This window comes from Leptonychotes weddellii, chromosome 5 (assembly GCF_054177405.1).
Source record: "Leptonychotes weddellii isolate Sample4059 chromosome 5, ASM5417740v2, whole genome shotgun sequence".
Taxonomy (NCBI): Eukaryota; Metazoa; Chordata; class Mammalia; order Carnivora; family Phocidae; genus Leptonychotes; species Leptonychotes weddellii.
In genome coordinates this window covers 138,558,689-138,563,994 of record NC_138373.1, presented here as the reverse complement: position 1 = coordinate 138,563,994, position 5,306 = coordinate 138,558,689, and the positions used below count along the sequence as shown (strand labels likewise).

General features: G+C 39.9%; 1 long non-coding RNA gene across 1 annotated transcript in view; it reads right to left on the bottom strand.

The window, feature by feature from the left end:
- Positions 1–417: 417 nt before the first annotated feature.
- The window catches only part of LOC145721451 (uncharacterized), a 50,678-nt gene continuing 45,789 nt past the window's right edge, over positions 418–5,306 (bottom strand). The window contains exon 3 of the long non-coding RNA XR_014145127.1: positions 418–709. This is a non-coding gene — a long non-coding RNA (uncharacterized LOC145721451). The remainder of the gene's footprint in view (positions 710–5,306) is intronic.

Sequence of the window (5,306 nt, the reverse complement as noted above, 5' to 3'; positions counted from 1 at the left end):
TTCTTTTTTTTTAAGATTTTATTCATTCATTTAGAGAGAGAGAGTACACGTGTGCGTGTGTGCGCACACACATGCTCACATGCATGAGTGGGGGGAAGAGCAAAGGGAGAGGAAGAGAGAGAATCTCCAGCAGACTCCCCGCTGAGTGTGGAGCCCAACACAGGGCTCGATCTCACGACCCTGAGATCATGACCTGAGCTGAAATCAAGAGGTGGAGGCTTAACTGACTGAGCTACCCAGGTGCCCCCTAACAACTATTCTTACTCCTCATAAAACAGCATTAATAATTTATTGAGTGTTGGGTGCCTGGGTGGCTCAGTCGTTAAGCGTCTGCCTTCGGCTCAGGTCATGATCCCAGGGTCCTGGGATCAAGCCCCATACCTGGCTCCCTGCTCAGCAGGAAGCCTGCTTCTCCCTCTCCCACTCCCCCTGCTTGTGTTCCCTCTCTCGCTGTCTCTCTGTCAAATAAATAAATAAAATCTTTTAAATAAAAAATAATAATTAATAATTTATTGAGTGTTCTTCCAGAAAGTTTCTATACATATATGCATCATCGACAAAAAACAAAATACGTGTGCATAAGATATATAAATATTCAGATACACAGAATGCATAGTAAGGCAGGGATAAGTACCCATATCCCCCAAGTTCTCACCTGTTTGAAAAGGAAAATCCAGGAAGTGACCGCAAAGGAGATGTCTTCATTCTGCTAAGAAAAAGAAGTTGCTCATAGTTATTCAAATGTAAGGCCAGCAGATACCCAGTCCCCTGGGATGAGAGTGCAAGGAGACAATTCAGGCCTGTGTGATTAGGCAAAAGCCTCTCCTGCCCTTGGTATGCAGAGGGTGGAAAGGAGATGGACCAATATGAAAAAGAGCCCAGTCCCCATTGTCATCTGGGAAAGAGGAAATGTAGAGTTCAACTTCTCCCTGAAGTTAGGGAAACTGGTTGGGTGGTTCCATAAGGAAAGGTTACTGAGGCCTCACCAGGATGGAAAAGGGAAAGCAGTTCACCACCAGGGCCAATGGTTTCCACTGAAGAGCTCCTGCAGGGCAAGTGGCTAAGACTGGCCTTTTATTTGGAGAATAATGACAGTCTGTGGATGCAAACTAAAAGCAGCCATCCCTCCACATCACAGACATGGGCCATCACAGCTTCTCAGGATCCTGGAGCAGTGAGGCATTCCAACAGCACGGGCCAGTGCCACCTGACAGCTGGTGCCAGGACCAGGCAGTACAACTTAGACCGGAAATGAGAAGCAAGGCCAGGAGAGGGCTGAGCAGAGTCTGCTGTTGCTGGCTCCCCCTAGTGTTGGGAGCTGGACTGACGTGTCCCTTTTGCACTGCATAAGCCAATTCATTAGGGAAAGTGGACGCAAGCAATGAGTGGGAAAAATACAAAAGAGGTATTCATCTGTGTACCAAGTTAGTGAAGCATATTAAACTGGTTAAATGCAAGATGCTACATATTCTTATGTCTATATATACTTACTATATGTGTGTATACATACATATATATGCATGTGGGTGTGCATGGTGCCTATCACTATTCTTCAACTAGCTATTTAATATAATAATAATTTTTGGATGTCTTTCCATATGTGTGTATCTATCCCATTCCTTTCCATGACTATACACAATTCCACTGTACAGATGTATTATCATTTATTATTTATTATTACAACAAGTACAATAAGTGTCCTTGCACATATATTTTTATTTATCTGTAAGATAAACTTCTAGAAGTAAAATTTCTGGAAAAAAGGTATGTGCATTTAAAAGGATAGGAGATGTGACGCCTGGGTGGCTCAGTTGGTTAAGTGACTGCCTTCGACTCAGGTCATGATCCTGGGGTCCTGGGATTGAGCCCCACATTGGGCTCCTGGCTCGGCAGGGAGCCTGCTTCTCCCTCTCCCTCTGCCTGCTATTCCCCCTGCTTGTGTTTTCTCTCTCTCTGTCAAATAAATAAATAAAATCTTTTTTTAAAAAATAAAAAAATAATAAATAAAAGGATAGGAGATGTTGCCAAAGTGTCCTTCCAAATAGTTGTACCAATTTATATTCCCACTGATAGAGTATGAACCACTTTCCCATATTTTCCCAAGTACAGAGAATTAAGTGTATAGATTTTCCACTCTAATGGTGAAAAAAAAGCATTTCATTTGATGTTGCACAACAATTCTACGAGATAGAAATGATTCCCCCAATCTTTCAGATGAGAAAACCAAAGCTGAGAAAGGTTATATAACTCATCGTAGGGTTAACAATCAGAAGAACAAACATTCAAATCCCGATATATTTGATTCCAAAGCCCATACATTCATTCACTTAAATAGAGTTGACTGTGTTTCAGGCACTGTTCTAAATATGTTATATATATTTGCTCTTTAAATCTTTATATCAAGACTTTAAGGTAGATGTAATTAATATCCTCATTTTACAGATGAAGTAACTATGCCAAGGAGAAATTAATCTACTTGCCCAAAGTCAAGCAGCTAGTAAGTGGCAAAGATGGGGTCAGAACCCTAGCTGTCTGGCTTCTGTTTGCTTTATCTTAACAGCAACCTCTTAACATATTTTTGTTTTGCAAAGAGAAAAATTCACTGCTGCAAAGGCCCTGGCTCTACAGGTCAATGTTTATGAAGAGCATTATGAGGAAATAAACACGGACTGCAGAAAACCAATTCAATGGGCTTCAAATGGCTACATACTTCGAAATCCATCCAAGAGCATCCCCTCCTCTCTCTTTTTCAAATTCTAAATGCGACACTACCTCTCAGGGCTTCCAATGGTTGTCGATAAGGTGTAGGTCTTTTCTGTGCACAAGTCCATTGCTGTCACACATTTTGTGACATAAAGTTAATCACCTTGGTGCAGGGGACAGATGTATAATAGCCATTGTACCCTAACCTGCAAAATATTATGGGCAGATGTAAACCTGTCCAGTATTAGTTGGTGATGGAATGGAAAACTTTTTTTTAAAAAAAAAAAAAAAAGGCATTCTTCTAATATCTGTTTTTACATAGACTTTTTAAAGTCATGATAGACTACCAGCAAATTTAGCATTATTTTAAATAAAGGGGGAAATGGTAGCTTGCCATCGTACAGCCACTATAAATTAGCATATTATAAAGGAAATTAAAATGTACTTCCCCAAATACTCTGTATCCAGACAATGATTTTACAAGTTTAATAAGATAAAAATATCTGTGACTCCACTAACTGTAGTTCACCTAATAATACTTCTACACCAAATAAAACTATTTTACAAGATTTATCATCTTTGAGTATATTCCAATATTCACTTAAGTATAAATATATAAATGTATTTATGTAATGATTTAAAGGTAAAAGGGAATCAATTCACAGGAGTAATTAATTCTACTAAGGCAGTTTCAGCTATAAAACTCAAGTGATTTCAAAGTTTCTTGAGCTGAGTAACAGGGGTAAGTGCTGTCTATTTTTATTTTTCACATCTCACTGTTCTTTGTATATTCTGTTGTTACAAAGCCAAAGACCATGTCAATGAGTTGTGTCATTAATACTGAAATAGGATGCCATTAATTAGGCTTACTAATGGACTTTGGAATGCAGTCAGTATTTTAATGGGCTTTTGAGAGCAGTCATCTCTTTAAGAGTCACTTTTCTGTGGTCACTACTTTTCTGTGGTCACTACTGTTTATGAGAAATACAGTTACAGCTTTCTCCAGTCAGTCAGTAATGCCAACGAATGTTCAAAAAAGACTTTACATGGTCCTTTTCATAATAATTTCACCTTTGACATATGATGCCTTTAACCAACATCTTCCAGGGTTTGCCCCTCAATTTTCAAAAATTGAATGTCCCTTACATATAATGATCAATTACACCTGATTTACTCCACCTGTGTATTACCATAACCATTTTTTTTTTTTTTACCACTTTGCTAATGTCTTGCATCTTTTTTCTCCCTGATAGCCAGGCAATGTGAATATCCCCCTTAGACTTCTAAGTACAAGGAATCTGAGTAGGTAGGGTCAGGGAGGTAACAGAATGCCAATAATGTTTTTCAGGCAATTTGATAAAGAAGCATGCAATTCTAGATCAATAAGTTTGATTCCAATGCAATTTAAAGTAATTACACACAGAGCTACATTCATTTGAGAAATACAGATCTGGTCGAGTTTCTTTCTGTCACCTACTTTTAAGTACCTATCAAATTATATTATTAGGCTATACCATATGCATGTAAATATAAAAGCTACATATATATGAGGTATATATATGTCATGTCATGTATATATCAGTCTTACTTGGCTTGTTAAAAAGTAAGTTAATAGAGGGACACGTGGGTGGCTCAGTCGGTTAAGTGTCTGACTCTTGGTTTCGGCTGAGGTCATGATTCAGGGTTGTGAGACTGAGCCCCGTGTCGGAGTCTGCTTGAGATTCTCTCCCTCTCCTACTGCCCCTGCCCCTCCCCCTGCTTGCTCGCCTCTCTCAAGAAAAAAAAAAAAAAAAGGTAGGTTGATAGAGATAAACATTGCAGTTTGGTCAAAACAGTGGGAAAGTGTTCATTCATTCATTTAATAAATATATTTTTAAAGATTTATTTATTTGAGAGAGAGAGAGCACACACACGTGTGAGAGTGAGGGGAGGAGCAGAGAGGGGGGGGGTAAGAGACTCTTAAGCAGACTCCCCACTGAGCAGGGAGCCGATGTGGGACTCGATCCCATGACCCTGGGATCACGACCTGAGCCGAAGGCAGATACTTAACCAACTGAGCCACCCGGGCGCCCCATTTAATAAATATTTAATGAGTCAGATACCTGCGGAGTTCCAGAAATACAGCAGGGAACAGAGCGACAAAAAGCCCTCAGGTCTTAAGGAGTTCACTTTCTAGGGAGAGAGACCCACAATTAACAATAAATAAGGAAAATACAGGTCACATGGTGATAAGTGATACAAGGAAAAATAAAGGAGGGATAGGAATGTCAGAATTTATAGCCACTGTAAATAGAGTGATCAGAGAAGGACTTTCAGAGAAGGCAACATTTGAGTGAATACCTGAAGGAAGTCTGGGAACCAGCCATGTGATATGTATGGGATGTGCATCCCCATGGAAGGAATGGTGAGTGCAGGGTAGGAGAGCACGTTCATAGCCCTGCAAGGACAAGTGTGGCTGGCAGGCAGAAGCATGGGCGGGAGAGCTGATCCAAGATAAAGTCCAAAAGAAGACTTGCACTAGATCTGAGGCCACTATAAGGATTCTGGCTTTTACTCTGAAATGAGAAGCCATAAATATTTTCATATGGAGGAGCTTAATGATC